Source organism: Aulonocara sp. 'chitande type north' Nkhata Bay, linkage group LG2 (assembly GCF_057382095.1).
Source record: "Aulonocara sp. 'chitande type north' Nkhata Bay isolate Kocher_YH1m ecotype deep benthic linkage group LG2, A_spYH_male_GT1.1, whole genome shotgun sequence".
NCBI lineage: Eukaryota > Metazoa > Chordata > Actinopteri > Cichliformes > Cichlidae > Aulonocara > Aulonocara sp. 'chitande type north' Nkhata Bay.
Window position 1 is genome coordinate 5,509,163 of NC_141345.1, and position 17,989 is coordinate 5,527,151.

General features: G+C 41.9%; 1 long non-coding RNA gene and 1 pseudogene across 1 annotated transcript; one reads left to right on the forward strand and one right to left on the reverse strand.

Moving 5' to 3' along the window:
* Nucleotides 1–8,722: 8,722 nt before the first annotated feature.
* LOC147337338 (TBC1 domain family member 2A-like) lies at nt 8,723–13,995 on the reverse strand (annotated as a pseudogene).
* Nucleotides 13,996–17,003: 3,008 nt separating this feature from the next.
* On the forward strand, nt 17,004–17,720 carry LOC147337339 (uncharacterized). Its single transcript, XR_015124740.1, has 3 exons — nt 17,004–17,162; nt 17,237–17,411; nt 17,491–17,720. It is a non-coding gene; the product is annotated as an uncharacterized LOC147337339 (long non-coding RNA).
* Nucleotides 17,721–17,989: the final 269 nt, after the last annotated feature.

The following is a 17,989-nucleotide window of genomic DNA, read 5'->3' on the forward strand; positions in this document are numbered from 1 at the left end:
TACCAAATGGACCATCCCGGCCTTGCCGTATTGGTCTATTTGATTCACCTTTGTTTTTATTGTTTATTTTATTTTCACTTGCTACACATAGGACAGACATGACTGGGGGAAAGAAAGGGGAGAAAGAAAGAGGGAAAGAAAAACAGCAGGGAAGAGGAATGGTGATAAAGGGCAAAAAACAAAAACCAACAAAACAAACAGACAAAAAATATATATATCAGTCACTTCAACTCAAAGAAGTCCAGACGCTTTTCTTTCCAAGCTCCTTTGACTGACTGTTAGGACAACTTATTTATTGCAAGCATGCAGTACAAGAATAACTCGATGTTTCTGACTTTGCATTACGAATTGTTTACCCACTGACAAACATTTCAAATGAAATTAAATTAAAAAACAATTTGTGGTAACCTGATTTTAATTCAAAAAGAATCATTAACAACACTTCTTGTAATGGTGTCAAAATCAGCCCAACTTTTATTTTCAAATGCAAAAAGTAAAAGAAAATGAGCCAACATACTGGACACATATAATTGTCAATATAATTGTTTATAAACAATTATACTGTCATCATTGTTACAGATATGGAAACTTTATTAACAATTTGTCCAAGTAAAAAAATGCCCTGCTAATTGTTGGGGTTTTCTCTCCTCTAGCCCTTTCCTTTAAGCTCTTCTTTACATCCCCCCACCCCCACCTTTTCTTTTTTCTTAATAATATAACAATAAAAACAATTGGCTGCATTTTAAATGTGTCAGATCAATGTCTTTATTCAAGAATACAAGAAATGGTAATAGCTGCATGTGTGTTTGTGTGTGTGCATAATATGCATACTTTACTTGTTGGATCCAAATCCCACAAGGAATCAAATAAAACAAGAAGACAAACAAAAACAAAACAAAAATATATTTCTCTCCCTTCCCAGGTCAGGTTCACAAAAGCATTGCAGCTCTTTATTCCTCTTGTACAGCTCCAGAGTCTGTCAGCCAAAAAGAAACTACTGAGGTTCCAACACCCAGTGTTTCTGTAAACACAGATGAAAATGAACAGTCATCCACATCTAAAAGATTTGTAGATTCGAGGGACCGGTATAATACATCTAGTACATCTTTGTTTAAACCTCAGAATAGAGGTCTGCGCGGGAATGTTTTTTTAGTCCCGCTCCCGCAAGGTTTTGTACCGAACCCGACCGCTCCCGCTGTATATTCAGTCTTTGTTCACCCGCTGCCCGCTTAGAATAATTTTCTACCCGACCCGACCGTTCCCGCTAAATTTAGATCTGGTTTCCAAAATCTCACATTTAAATGGGGTACCACCAAAAAATAGAGATAACAGATAAAACTGCAGGTTGTGCAATGATTGTATTTATTTTTCTTAAACAAGATGCATTTATCTGTCAACATGCAACATTTATCTTTTAACATGGAAAACGTGTTGCAAAAATAAAATAAATAAAAACGAATACAGCATTGTGGCCTACTTGTTATTTTTATGTAAAATACAAACGTAACATTTTTCTGTCAACACAGTAGGGAAAGTGTCGCGAAAAAAAAAAAAGTCACTTAAAATTGTAAACAAAAGAACAAAATAGTTGGCCACTGCGAAATTAAATGGTTGTTTAAACTATCAGTTTAACGAAAAAATGTCCCAATGTCGAATTCAAGGTCTCTCCTACAAAAGAAAATATGCATATATAAATACAACAATAAACGACATCTCAAAATTATAAACTATTAATCAAATGAACGAAACTTACTTAAAAAATCCAAATTATTTTAAATTTCCATGCAGGAAAAGAATGTCACTGACTGATGAGGGTTTCAGTACTGAACGTCTCTCCTCCAAAATCCGACCACAAAGGCTGAATGCTCTCTCGGAAGGTGCACTCGTTGCCGGGATGCAGAGGACAAATCTTGCAAGGTTGCTCAGGGCAGGGAACTGGGAACTGTTGGAATTCCACCACTGCAAAATGTTTTGTTGACTTGATAATTCAAGTTTCATGGTCCTGTACTCCTGAATCTGAACATCTAGTGATTTTGATCCACATGATTCTTCCTCTTCCTCCCAATCTGAAAATTTATGAAGAACAGTAGGCCTTTTGGCAGGTGTTGGTTCAACATCCTCATCATGTGCATGATCAAACTTTAAATCTTCGATCATCTCCTTGACTCCCTGTATCACATTCTGTCGCCCTCTTTCATCTAACATTCTCAGACCTCGCAGATTTGGTGTCAGAAAGGTTGCTATTTTATAAAGCATGTGAACAGAATGGGATGAAGTGCTGTCTGCTGACAGTAATTCTTTCAGCCGTGTTACACAGACGGTTGCAATTTCAGAGAGCAGAGGGTCTTTTGTGGCTGATGTACAGTGCTCAATTAATCGCACAGACCACGGAAGAACAAGTGAGGCACTGGGAGCTGTGTTATCAGTTTCCAAGTCGTCAGTTGCCTCTTTGAAGGGTTTTAGGAATGATACTAGTAACTTAAGAGTACTGATGCTAATGCGTCCGATCTTGTCATAATTATTGCTCTCAGTCAGCACAGATGCAATGTCTTCGTACTGTTCCAAGACAGAATTTAACATGTCAAAGTTAGAGTTCCATCGTGTCTCTATGGATTGTTTCAGTGACTTTTTAAGCTTGCCCTGCTGTCCTGAGTGTTTGAAATATGTAACCAACTTTTTAACATCAGTCAGAAGGCTAGCGATCTCTGGAGACTTTTCGATTATGGCAGTACCAAACGCACTGGAGAGAGTCACGTTTAGTATGTGCGCTGTGCAGTTTAGCCTCGTGTATTCTCGTAAGGCACTGATCATGTTGGCTCCACGATCTGTGACAAAAATAATCTTTTTGCCCATGTCTGTCGCATCAATGCCAAACACTCTGAGATTCTGCAGCAGGTGCCTTCGAATGTTTTCACCTGTCTTTGAGGTGCTTGGGTCAAAAGGGGCAGCAAAAAGCACTCTTGAATGTAGCTCAGATTGCTCATTAACGTAATGGATGGTTGCAGACAAAAAGGACGTTTTTCGATATGTTTCTGTCCATATGTCTGCTGTAACAGCGCATCCAAACTTCGATATTGTTGCAGTGATTTCCTCCACAACATGTTTACGTAGACTCTGAGCCCTCATTTCAACATTTCTTGACACCGTTGTGGGGTGTGGTAGTATCTCACAGACATCGAATTTTCCTATTCTTGCTGCTGTGTCGACCAAATGTTGGGCCAGCTGTGTGAAGCCTTTTCCAGAGATGGTATCATACGGTCGAATGTCTTGGCAAACAAACTGAACACATTTGTCTCTGGTTTCTTTTTTAAACTTCTCTGGCACCAGCAAAGATTTAGTAAATGCCAGTTTTGTTTGCCCCTTTGTGATGGGACATGAGTGCCGCCTTAAACCTGAGGTTCCAGTCTTGTGACTGCAAAAGGGTAAAACTTTGAGGCATTTATCGCATTGTACAAAGGGTAATTTTTTTCCATTTGCGTCTATGACGCATGAAAAACACTCCCATACATCAGACTTGCCTGATGTGGGTTTCCTTAAAGTAAACTGACCGTTGTCTAATCCCAGCTGAACGTCCTTCAAGGAAATTGCATCTTCAGTTTGCTCTGCCATGTTGGTAAAGCGCGCTCTGATGCAGGTGATGCGCGCACAGAGTCACAGACTGTGCAAGTAAAATGCACGTGCAAAAAGCACTGATCCATGCGCTCAGTGCGTGTAACAGGCGTGAGCACTGGCTGTACCAGTGCTCAATTAGAATGAGGAAATCACAGATATGCTGTTCCGAAAAAATGTCGGGCACGCTATATTTTCAGACCGCCCGCTCCCGTTCAAATTACACCAGAGTTACCGACCGCTACCGCATTTTATTTGGAAATTTATTCCCGCGCTGCAAGAAATCTGGTCGGGTCCCGCGGCTCCCGCGGGACAGCCGCGGGAATGCAGACCTCTACCTCAGAACACAAAAAGGGAACAAACCATTGTATACAGATTTAAAAGTGCGCAAAGCAACGAACAGTCACCCTCTGAAACAGCTGAGGTTATCACAACCATTGTTTCTGTAAATACACAGGAACAGTCACCCACCTCAAAAAGATTAGTATATTCAAGGGACCAGTGTATCTACTCTGGTCAAAAGAATCCATGCTTCGTACTGATGTCCACAATTCTTTTTTATTCCTCTCACAATCATGGAGCACCGTGAAAACTAGAAACGAGTAAAATAATATCAATAGCACATATGACATCCATCTCAGCCACTTATTTCTTTTCACAAGATGCACAAGTGCTTAACAAATAACAGCATAATGTTTTTACCGTGTACGCCTTGTAAAACCAGTAGTAGAAAAGTTGTAGGTTCGTGCTCTTGTGGGGGAGACGTATGTTATCCACCACCTCGATAGCTAGCCGAGAGTTCGAGGGTCACTAGAGCCGCCGAGAACGCATGAACTACTTACGGTAGGACGTTTTGCCAAAGTAAGACGTTTTGTCAGAACACCGAGTCCTCAGGAGGATGCAGCCCATGAATTTGGACACGATCTCAGATGCACTTCTGGTGTTGTCATGGCAACCCACACAAACATTTCAGCGTCAGCTACAATGAGGCGGAGCCCTTATTGAAACACTGAGCTCAGGTAGAGTGAAAGACAACATTTTTCCGCATCCAAAACAGCAGCGCTGTTCCTGTGACCTCTAGTAAAGCCTCTACTTGGGAAAAGGGAGTCTTTCATCAAAGCATCCTGCAGAAGTTGAATAAAAATATGCAAATGTTTAAATGATGCAACTTAATGAAGGCTGACAGCAGTTGTACTATTTTACATTGCAGCGAACAGGGGTGACCATTATTTTCAACGTTTTTACAGCATTTTTCACATTGAAAGTGAAATAATATAAATAATGTCTCAATTAAATTGCGTTAATATTTAAAAATACAAAAACTACAGCTTTGTTCACAAGCCAATAAAAATGTACTTGGGCCAGTGGTAAATGAAAATAACACTTATTCAGCACCTGGTTGTTGCGGCTGCATCAGGACACCAGATGTTCAGCCTCCATCCTGTAGGCAGACTTATCCCCGTCTGAGAGGAGTCCAATAATGGTGGTGTCATCTGCAAGCTTAATTAATTTGACAGACTGGTGGTTGGAGGTGCGGCAGTTGGTGTACAGGGAGAAGGGCATAGAAGAAAGAACACAGCCCTGAGGGGAGCTCGTGCTGATGGTCCGGGAGTCCAAGACATTCTTCCCCAGCCTCACTGGTTGCTTCCTGTCCGTCAGGAAGTCAGTGATCCACCGGCAGATGGGATCAGGCACATTCATCTGGGAAAGCAATCCTTGAAGAAGGTCTGAAAGGATGGTGTTGAAGGTAGAGCTGAAGTCCACAAACAGGATCCTAGCATAGATTCTGCAGGACAAAGTGTAGGGCCATGTTGATGGCATCGTCTACAGACCTGTTGGCTCTGTATGCAAACTGCAGGGGGTCCAGGAGGGGGGCCGTGAGGGTCTTAAGATAGGAGAGAACCAGGCGCTCAAAAGACTTCCTGACCAGATGTCAGAGTAGTCTTTTCGTCCAGTGATCTTTGGCTTCTTGAAAGCTATATATGATATAAAAATTATATAAAAACTGTTAATCAGCAAAAGAAATGATATCATAGTTCTTATAAAGAAAGCCTCTATCAATCAAACACCAGCAGTGTAGCAATGTTGTTCACTTACACTGTATATAAAACACTGATTTTGGCTACATCCAGTTTTTACTGTATTATAAACATTTTTTACCATGAAGAGTAAAGTGTTTGGCATTTTTGTCATTGTTATTGAGCTCAGAGATCAGGCCCAGCCCAGTATCTACCTGGTTATGAGCAAGGAGCTGCAGGTGATAACTCAACAATAACCAGGCCATGCATGCATGGATGGATGCATGGATGGATCAGTTTGTAGGCTGTGTGTGGTCAGCAGCAGGCTGCTGGGTGTGGACCAAGAGGGAAAGCCCAGCATGTGAAACCCATCAGCAGAAGGCCAGAACAAAGGTGCACAGACAAACGCAGCCCAGACACTCAGGCAGGACGAGTAAAATAAATGGCAGCAAACACAGTATGATGTGGTAAAATGTGCTTTCTTTCACAAACAGATAGCACAAACAAGAATCACAAGAATCTCCTTTGTGGTTCTTGTTTTTCTTTTGAGTACATTAATAAAAAGTTGAAATAAAGTGGCAATAAAATTCATGCACTGAAGACCACACGAAACCCTAATTCACCCTACTACCTGTTGCCTTCACATTCCATTTGCATCCCTTGTCCACAGAATCAAAAATGATCCTTCTTCACTAAAGATCGAACATAAAGCAATTGCATTTTAAATGGAAGCCCATTTTGCATTAAGAAACACTATCAGCAATCAGAAATTGTGTATATCAGAGTTCTCTGTTTTTACTGTCCTGAAAACTGCATTAATTCAGTGGATGCGGTTAGGTTCAAAACAACGTAATATAAGAGGGCAACCAATTCAATCTAAGAGGGATCCAATTTTTATCCATTCATGTACCAGCTACTGGCTTTTTGCTGTTATGTTCTCATATCGCGTGAGAGTTTATTTGCCAGGTGTCAGAAGTCTAATAATAAAGCTCCGGCACAACGTGGTCGAAGTTACCCGCATATCGGATCGGATCATGTCAGTGAAGATCGACGCCGACCCGACCGTCCTACGGATTATCTCCTGCTATGCACCACAGACCAACTGCCCCGACGAGGAGAAGACAGAATTCTGGCGCGCCCTCGACAACCACCTGCAAACGATTAGCCCTGAGGAACACGTGGCGGTAGGCGGCGACCTAAATGGACATGTAGGCAAGGGGAGAGACGGATATCACCGATTCCATGGCGGCCAAGGATTTGGGACCAGAAACGACGAGGGTTGCCGGGTACTGGACTACGCAGAGGCCCACGATCTTGCCGTGACCAACACCTTCTTCAAAAAGAAGCCGGCACACCTCATCACGTACTCCAGCGGCGGCAGAGACACCCAAATCGACTACTGGCTAGTCCGAAGACCCCATCTCAGCCTAGTCATGAACGTAAAAGTCATACCATCAACCAATATTGGCCCTCAACATCGGCTACTTGTGATGGATCTCCGACTCAACCTTGGCCAACGACGACGAAGAACACCAACCACGACGGTGGAGAAGATCAAGTGGTGGCGCCTCCCTGAGGGATCCAATTTTTATCCATTCATGTACCAGCTACTGGCTTTTTGCTGTTATGTTCTCATATCGCGTGAGAGTTTATTTGCCAGGTGTCAGAAGTCTAATAATGAATAAAGTTCAGGATATGCTTAAAAACTCACCTCAGTATAGCCGTCATCAGAAGGAAGTGCGCTTCACTGACTCATCAACTTGTCTCAGGCTTTCCACAAAGTTTCACAGTTGACCTTAAAGTAAGATGCTGCAAGCTTACCTTGCAGTGTATTACTTTTTAAGGTCTAAAGACCCTAAAGTGCGCTATAGATTGAAGTGATTTGAACTGACAACAGGGCTAATTCAGCACTTCAAGTTAACATCAATAAAAGTTTTTAAATTTATTCTGATTTCCGTTTGTTTTCATTGCCTGTGCTATCTGTTATTTAGTTCAAATTGTGGGTAGATAATGCTGTGCTGTCATGTGACCTGTTCTCTCATGTGTGCCTTTCTCTTGTTTTGTATGTATTTCTCGTTTGTTATTTATTCCTATTTTATTCCTGCAATTGGTATGGAATTCATTTTTTTTAAAAATTGATCAGTGTTTTGAAATTAGATGTGATGAAGATGTGACCTTAATTTACAAAATCAACATCATGTTGGATTCAATGAGACATGAAACTAGTGCATGAAACAGGTCTCAGTAAATGTTCTCATAGACTGCAATACACTGCCCCCTGCTGGTCATTATAAAGTCTGCAGATGTCATTTGACATGAATGTCATATTTGTGAAACAAAATAAAGGACTCTGTAAAATAAATGAAAATCAAATATTTATATACAGAATATTTATGTACAAATGCTGAAAAAGACATTTGAACAAGATGCACACCCAGTAAAATTAAAAAAAAAAAGAAAAGTCAGTTTTATCATGTGACTATCATGCTGTCATTTCTGCACAATGCACTTTACACCAGATCAAAATAAAACACTGTGAGGACGTTCTAACCGGAAGCCCAGAGAGCTTCGACAATGCAGCACAATGCCCTGAAGCATCAGCATCAAAATATACTTCAAGTACCAAAAAGTACTCATTGTGCAGAATGCCCTATTTTTGAATAGCTGGACATTTTAATTACTTTATCACCAGCTGTGACTACAGCTGATAATCAACCATGTTTCATAGGGATGTGACTACATTTAGAAATGTCACGCATTTTTAGGTATAAAGCAAAAGATGCAATGAAATAAATAAGCTATCACATATTAATCCAAATGAATTCACTGAAATACATCTGCACATTTCTGCAGCCTGACTTATTACACACGTGAACACAGTACACATTTGTTTACTGCAAGCTTGTTTCAGAGATGTGATGCAGTTAAATCTGTATGCGTCTGTTTCCTTGTAGTGTTAGTAGAGATGGTGAACCTGACACAATCCTGTGTTTGGTGTGAAGGAAACCAGTTAACAGCCGGTTTAGTAAAATTCTCTTGAACTCATGGAAAACTCATCGTCGTCTCGAAGTGAGCAGCTGAAGCGTCCCGTGTGATCAGAGGTCCTCGTCGTCCTCGCTCACCATGACGTCGAGCTCTTTGTCTTTCCGTACGACGCTCTCGGTGATGAACTCCTTGTGCTGCTCCTCCAGCTCACGCAGCTCCGCCTGCAGGCGCTCCAGGTGGAGCACTCGCCGGTTCCTCAGCAGCCGGCTGGGGAATGGGTTCATGTCGTTGAAGGCGATGCTGGTCAGCTTCCTGCATGGACACACGCAGGTGGAAAGGACTCGATCACCAACACAGAGGAACTGGAAACTGATCAGCTTGAGTGTTTCTGTTTTATGCTGCTTGATACTTCAGGTACTGCAGTTTGAGCAGGAAATACTGGACTGACTGGACCACATGTATCCGAGAGCTGCAGATACTTAAAAATCTTTAAATCGTTGTTACTGTGATCAGGGAAATTTAAACTTCTCACAAAATTTCAGTAAAAAGGGTTTGAAGCTCAAAGATTCAACAGCTACATCCGCTACACTTCTGAGAGTGTAACAGCTCGTAGATTAAGGCGGGTGGAGGCGAGTGCGTACCTGGCATTGGAGACGGTCTTTGTGAAGAAGCGTAGGTACTGGTAGATCTCCACGCTGTCGTGAATCTTCAGGATGTCGTCCTCTTTGTATTTGAACAGAGCCAGAGTGTATCTGAAGATCACCTGCAGCACAGACACGCATTTCATAACAGGACACTCACGCCACACAATTAATTGGAAACTTTGAGGAGGTGAGTCATAAAATTACTCTTTCAGTTGTGGTGCAGTTGGGCCCTTTACTCATTACAGCTCTGATCGATTTCCAATAAGCCACTTGGTTCCTCAGTTGCCAGATAATATTAACTTACTTGGTAGTTGAGCTTTAAGTTTAAATTAAACTTTTGGGTTGGATCTACGTGGCTGAAGCTGTTGTCAGCATTTATCCCTGTGTGGTATATATTTCTGTGTCTGAACTGTGATTTTATTTCCTGAGACAAACGATGTAAAAGCTGTGCTGCATTTGTCACATTGCAGAAACAAGCCCAAAGCCATTGTCCCGCTCATCGTCTGGATTTACGCTGCTTGTGGTAGACTGTGAGGTCGTTACTAGAATGATCTGCTTTCCCACTCCTATTTCATGTCACATGACAGTTCCCCATGCTTAGTAAACAATGTCTTATTACTCCTAAAATGTAAATAAAGACATCTAAAGGTGAAAACAAAATCATTTTTGTTTCCATGGACACTACTGTGGTGCATTCAAGTGTTGTCTGCATTTCTGTCATGGTATGTTCGGGTGTATGGTACCTTGGTACCCTCATACAGGAAGGCGTCCCACAGAGGCATCAGGATGTCGCTGGGCAGACTCTCCACAAAAACCACCAGGAACCAGTTGAAGGTGACCAGAGAGACGTCAATGTTGTGATCCTCAAAGTGAGATGCCAGGCGAGGAAGCTTCTCCGCCATGAAGTCCTTCAGCACGCGCTGGTCCGCCTGAGCACAAAGACTCACAGAGATCAGCCTCACTGATCACTAAAACAGATCACAGCAGGCAAGCAGGTGAGTGTGTCTGCTGACCTGAGAGGCCAACCAGATTCTTGGTGTAGTAGTCCTGAGGCATGATGGCTTCCACCACTGCCACCAGACACCAGAAGGCGTCTTCGTCACTTTGGAGGACCAGCAGAGCGAGGGCCGCTAACCTGTGGACATTGATGGAAGGTGAGGTTCTGCCTGGAAGGCGGGTCCACATAAGAACTCAGATATAAAATTTATACTTTTGTTCTGACCTGTTGAGTACCTGGCAGTAGCCAATGGCAGGGTTATGCCCGGAGAAGGCCAGAAGGATGCGGCGGAGCTGCTGGAGGGCAGGGCTGGAGGGCGGGGCTGGACGGCGAGGAGAAGTGCTGATTGGTCGTCAGGGTTCGGTGAAGGTCCAGCTGGACCTGCCTGGAGGCAGGATTAGGAGCTGTCCGACTCTTCTCACACAGCTGGAAACAGAACAGGATTACTGAGTGCTCGCCAGCATTCCCGACAGGAAGAAGGAGGAGCCACCTGTGCTCAGGTGCGGATAAAGCACTCTCTCTCTCTACAGCTGTACCTGCTGATAGCGTTGCGTGTGGCACTCTTGGCTTGTCAAAGTTCTGGCTCGGACCAAACAGCGCCACACTCTCTGCCGATGCTCCCGAGGGACGCCTTCACGCACCAGAATTTTGAGCTCAGGTGAGATGATGAAGTCATCGTCGGACCTGCCTGCAAGGTACTGAACCCAGCGGCTCAGCAGGGGGTGCTCCAGACCCTCCTACAGAGACAATGATGTATGATATAAAAAGAGGATAACCATTATCTGTTAAGCATTATGTTACAATTTAACATAATGTAAAATTGTAACATTGTAAACATAATGTTACAATTTTACATTATGTTACAGTTTAACATAAAGTAAAATTGTAACATTATGTTTACAATGTTACAATTTACAAATTGTAACATTGTAAACATAATGTTACAATTTTACTTTATGTTACAGTTTAACATCATATAAAATTGTAACATTATGTTTACAATGTTACAATTTACAAATTGTAACATGATGTTACAATTTTACATGATGTTAAATTGTAGCTGTTAAGGGTGGTGAGTTAGCGAACCTAGACGCGGACTTCTCGTTTAAGTTGAACAGTGTCTTTATTTATAGTGAAGCCAAAATCAATCCACAGTTATCCACAGTGCAAGTCCCTTCAGTGCTCCTCTCCCCGTCTCCCCTCGTGTGTCCACAAAACTCCCTAGAATCAGTGAAGTGTCCCCTTCCGTCTCTCCGTCTCGATCGCGTCCAGGCTTAGTAGGCAGCTCAGAGCAGCAGCACTTACGGGTCGGAGGTCTCCCGTTGCTACGCGACCGCGTAACAATCGCAGCGGAGAAAAAGCGGAGCGAGAGAGGAGAACAAAAAAACACACACACACAGGTCGACCGGTCGGGGCACCGTCCGACTCTGACAGTAACATAATGTAAAATTGTATTATGTTTACAATGTTACAATCCCTACCCTCACCTATGGCCACGAGCTGTGGGTAGTGACCGAAAGAACGAGATCGCGTATACAAGCGGCAGAAATGAGCTTCCTCCGAAGGGTGGCTGGCCTCTCCCTTAGAGATAGGGTGAGAAGTTCGGCCGTCCGGGAGGGGCTCAGAGTAGAGCAGCTGCTGCTCCACATCGAAAGGAGCCAGCTGAGGTGGTTCGGGCATCTGACAAGGATGCCCCCTGGGCGCCTCCTGGGTGAGGTGTTCCAGGCATGTCCCACCGGGAGGAGGCCCCGGGGCAGACCCAGGACACGCTGGAGAGATTATATCTCTCGGCTGGCCTGGGAACGCCTTGGTGTTCCCCCGGATAAGCTGGAGGAGGTGGCTGGGGAGAGGGAGGTCTGGGCCTCTTTGCTTAGGCTGCTGCCCCCGCGACCTCGGATAAAGCGGATGAAGATGGATGGATGGATGGATGTTACAATTGTAAAATTGTAACATTATGTTTACAATGTTACAATTTCACATTATGTTAAATTGCAACATGATGTAAAATCGTAACATTAAGTTTACAATGTTACAATTGTAAATATAATTTACCCAATTAATTCTGTCATAACAGAAGTATGACTTCTCTGTGTTATTAATCCGTATTAATATCATAGGGATATTAATATCCCTACAATATTAAGCATCAGACTTTATCAAATTTTCTAAAAACTTTTTTTGTTGGATAGTGTAGCGCAGCTGGATAGTGTAGTGGTAATACTACACATCTTTGGAGTCGCACGTTCGATTCCCACCCAGTATCCAGTAAGGGTCCTGGCTAGACCCCTCATGCTAACCAAAAATCCCTGGAATGGTGCGGCTATGTCTGCAGTCTCTCCGCTTAAATTTAGAGCTTGCTTGTTTGTTAAATGTATTATTTACTGTTTTTAGTTTACTCCATGATGGGGCTGGATATCGGGCGTCCTGCACCACCCATCTGGTCTGGAGCATAGCGAAACCATTTCTGCACTGTTTGAACGAAGGTAAACTCAGAAACTGCCCCCACCTGCTGAGTCAGGCCATCTAAGACAACAAAAACCCCCAAAAACAAACAAACAAAAAAACAGTAAAAAAGAGGGGTTAGAGTTCAAATATGAATAACCTCTCGCCAAAAGTCTTTAACAGCTAGAAAGCTGGCAAACTACTAAGCTGATCAACATGAAAGGCACAAGGTGGAAATCAGCAAACTGCTGCCTCACTTTGTTCACCTGTGCTCTATATTTCATAGTCCGGTTGGCTGCAGGACCAAACATTTGGCCTTACACCTTATTTCTTTATGTTTTGCTTCCAAGGTGCCAGACTTGTAGGTAACTTTTTACACTGACATGACCTCAGCAATAGTTTCCAGTCTTTCAACTTCCTTGGGCTTTGGCTGCTTTTTTACTCATTTTCAGTCCAGTCCTTCTACCTGACCATTTTCAGAGAACTCTAAGGAGCTTGGGGGAAAAAAGCAACCGGACTTCTTTAACTTTTTTGAAGACGTTTCGCCTCTCATCCCAGAAGCTTTTTCAGTTCACTGAAGCCTCATAAGAAAGTGACACAATGACATTTAGATAATAAAACTCGCCAAAAATGCACCTTAAGAGCACTGTCTCTTTAAATACCCTCTTTTGCTTGGTCTGCTCCTTATTTTTTCCTCATTTTTTCTTACTTTGGAGGACCAGCAGAGCGAGGGCCGCTAACCTGTGGACATTCATGGAAGGTGAGGTTGTGTCTGGAAGGCGGGTCCACATAAGAACTCAGATATAATATTTATATTTTTGTTCTAACCTGTTGAGTCCCTGGCAGCAGCCAATGGCAAGGTTGTGCCAGCCAGCAGGATGCTGCTGAAGGGCGGGGCTGGAGTCTGAAAGTAAGAGCTCGTTTAGACTCTATTCTGTGAACAGGATTGCTCCCACGAATATGTGAATTCATCTGTAAAAGAGTTTAACTCTAATGCACCTGTTCCTCCTGCTCCCTGCTGCAGGGCGGCCTGTTGGACTACGAATGCCAGTGCGGAGCTAAGAAGATCAAAGAGGAGCTGTTGTTCTTGAACCTGCCAAAGTGAGTAACCTCAAATCGGTCCCCAAAGGCCTCAAACCACCACAGTTCAGTCGGTGTCAGTTTTGTTCATGTCATGTCCTCCTTGCGTCTTCCTTTGAGCCTCTCCTCTTTGTCTCATCTCTTTCAGTGTGCTGATCCTCCATCTGAAGTGGTTTACGTTCACTCCATCGTTCACCGTGGAGAAGAAGAACAGCCCCATTGTTCTGACACAGCAGCTGGTGATCAGAAAGGCTAGAAAGGCAGCAGAGTCGGGACTCAGATCTGCAGCAACACCTTCATTGTTATTGTTATTATTGTTGTTAGTACTGTTGTTATTATGATTGATATTGTTACTGTTATGATCAGTTTTATTATTATTATTATCATTATTAATTTTTTAATACATTTGTTTATCTTTATTATTATTAGTAGTAATGTTGTTGTTTATGTTGTTATTGTTATTATTATTACTGGTATTTTTGACATTATTATTATTATTTTGTTGTTATTGTCATTATTAGTAGAAGTAGTATTAGTTATATCATTTTTATATCAGCCTGGAGTGAACAACATGAAAGCATGGATCCATCCTCCCTCACATTCACAATTCAGGCTGCTGGTGTAATCGTGCGGGGGATATTTTCCTGGTACACTTTGGGACCTTTAAATGCTACAGTCTGAGTATTGTTATGACCACAGTGTACCCTCTTCTGATGGCTGAAAGTAAAAGGGGGTCCAGTACCGGTTCCGGTACCAGGCCTACTGACAATCTAACATAATGTAAAATGGTAACATCGTAAACATAATGTTACAATTTAACATAATGTAAATGGTAACATTGTAAACATAATGTTACCATTTAACACAATGTGAAATGGTAACATTGTAAACAGAATGTTACCATTTAACATAATGTAAAATGGTAACATTGTAAACAGAATGTTACCATTTAACATAATGTGAAATGGTAACATTGTAAACATAATGTTACCATTTAACACAATGTGAAATGGTAACATTGTAAACAGAATGTTACCATTTAACATAATGTAAAATGGTAACATTGTAAACAGAATGTTACCATTTAACATAATGTGAAATGGTAACATTGTAAACAGAATGTTACCATTTAACACAATGTGAAATGGTAACATTGTAAACAGAATGTTACCATTTAACACAAGGTAAAATGGTAACATTGTAAACAGAATGTTACCATTTAACACAATGTAAAATGGTAACATTGTAAACAGAATGTTACCATTTAACATAATGTAAAATGGTAACATTGTAAACAGAATGTTACCATTTAACACAATGTAAAATGGTAACATTGTAAACAGAATGTTACCATTTAACACAAGGTAAAATGGTAACATTGTAAACAGAATGTTACCATTTAACATAATGTAAAATGGTAACATTGTAAACAGAATGTTACCATTTAACACAATGTAAAATGGTAACATTGTAAACAGAATGTTACCATTTAACATAATGTGAAATGGTAACATTGTAAACAGGATGTTGCCATTTAACATTATGTTAAATATAACTAACCGATTTACTTTACCAAATGGACCATCCCGGCCTTGCCGTATTGGTCTATTTGATTCACCTTTGTTTTTCTTGTTTATTTTATTTTCACTTGCTACACATAGGACAGACATGACTGGGGGAAAGAAAGGGGAGAAAGAAAGAGGGAAAGAAAAACAGCAGGGAAGAGGAATGGTGATAAAGGGCAAAAAACAAAAACCAACAAAACAAACAGACAAAAAATATATATATCAGTCACTTCAACTCAAAGAAGTCCAGACGCTTTTCTTTCCAAGCTCCTTTGACTGACTGTTAGGACAACTTATTTATTGCAAGCATGCAGTACAAGAATAACTCGATGTTTCTGACTTTGCATTACGAATTGTTTACCCACTGACAAACATTTCAAATGAAATTAAATTAAAAAACAATTTGTGGTAACCTGATTTTAATTCAAAAAGAATCATTAACAACACTTCTTGTAATGGTGTCAAAATCAGCCCAACTTTTATTTTCAAATGCAAAAAGTAAAAGAAAATGAGCCAACATACTGGACACATATAATTGTCAATATAATTGTTTATAAACAATTATACCGTCATCATTGTTACAGATATGGAAACTTTATTAACAATTTGTCCAAGTAAAAAAATGCCCTGCTAATTGTTGGGGTTTTCTCTCCTCTAGCCCTTTCCTTTAAGCTCTTCTTTACATCCCCCCACCCCCACCTTTTCTTTTTTCTTAATAATATAACAATAAAAACAATTGGCTGCATTTTAAATGTGTCAGATCAATGTCTTTATTCAAGAATACAAAAAATGGTAATAGCTGCATGTGTGTTTGTGTGTGTGCATAATATGCATACTTTACTTGTTGGATCCAAATCCCACAAGGAATCAAATAAAACAAGAAGACAAATTATCCTTTCAAAAAAACAGAGATTGTGGATGCGTCTGGCTTTCATAACTGGATGCAGGATAATACTTAGGCACTGGAAGTCATCCAGCCCCTGTTCTCTCAGGGAATGGACTGAACAAATGTCTAAGATGGCATCATATGAACGGGTTATGTACAGAATTAAGGGGAGAGAAGACATTTTTGAGCAGGTCTGGGGTCCTTTTTTGGTGTACATCGAGAATGTCTCCTAGATATTATGATAAATGTTCTTTTTTTGGGGGGGGGGGGGGGGGGGGTTTCATGTGTCATTGGTATTTTTGTTGTTGTCTTTTTTTTTTTTTTTTTTTTTTTTTACTTTGAAAGTCAGTAGAGGGAAGAAATTGTCTTAATGTCATCAGTGGTCAAGGTTATGTTTTGTTTTTAGGCACCTGGGTGTTTTGCCCCCATTACTTTTGTTTTTGCTGATGTTTCCCAGGAGGCGGTATATCATTTTGTTTCTCCTGGTTTTTTTTTTTTTTGTTTGTTTGTTTGTTTGTTTGTTTGTCTGTTTGTCTTAGTTACTGTTAGTCCTTATTTGTTGGTTGTTGTTAAGAAACGGACAGAGAACTGACAGTATGATTATTCCAGTTGTATATTTGTTAACGTTTCTGTCCATCCAAAATATGAATAAAAAAAAACAAAAAAAAAAAAACAAGAAGACAAACAAAAACAAAACAAAAATATATTTCTCTCCCAGGTCAGGTTCACAAAAGCATTGCAGCTCTTTATTCCTCTTGTACAGCTCCAGAGTGTCATGGTCTGGTTGGGCACCTGCAGGTCTCAGACAGCGGCTCCTCCTCCTTTAGGCGGAGTCAGGTTGCCCCTCCCTGGCTGACCACCTGTGAGCAATCGTGCCAGCGGTATATCAGACCTGCGCTCTCAACCACTCATCGCCTGAGTATCTGCTATTCCCATGTTAGTTCAGTGGAGCATCCTCAAACCTTGTCTTAACGCCGTGTGATGACTGACCTGTCTTTTCTTGTCCTCAGCGATAGCACCCGGAGTGGAGATCTTGTTCCCCTCGCTCCCGTCCTCCTGGACCTGGGCCGCCAGCTGCTCACACAACGTGGCCTGCCGACCCACTGCTCACCTACCTGCCTGCCTCCCCACGCCTCGACCGCTTCCGGGTTTTCCGCTCCACCTGTCCCCTCCATCTGAAACCAAGTAAGGCAATTCAATTCAACTGCGGAGGATTATTGGTTGTCTGCTGGATCCCTCTGATCGTGATCTCCTCTTGTTCCAGTGCCCCGGCCCCTACCTAGTCCTGTTTCTACCTCCCCGCTGTCCCCGCTGTTCAGCCGTCTCCTAGAGGTGTCTAGGTCGCCCTCATTTTCTCAGACGAATCCTACGCGCCACTAGTGTGGTGGCGTCGCCTTGTGTTTCACCTTTGTTTTCCCTGTGGGCGGAAATAAATCATTTGTTTTCTGTCACCTCGCTTCCGGGTTGGTTTCTGCGCCTGTGTCCATCCCTGTTCCCTCGTGCCGTTGAACCGTGACACAGAGTCTGTCAGCCAAAAAGAAACTACTGAGGTTCCAACACCCAGTGTTTCTGTAAACACAGATGAAAATGAACAGTCATCCACATCTAAAAGATTTGTAGATTCGAGGGACCGGTATAATACATCTAGTACATCTTTGTTTAAACCTCAGAATAGAGGTCTGCGCGGGAATGTTTTTTTAGTCCCGCTCCCGCCCGCTCCCGCAAGGTTTTGTACCGCACCCGACCGCTCCCGCTGTATATTC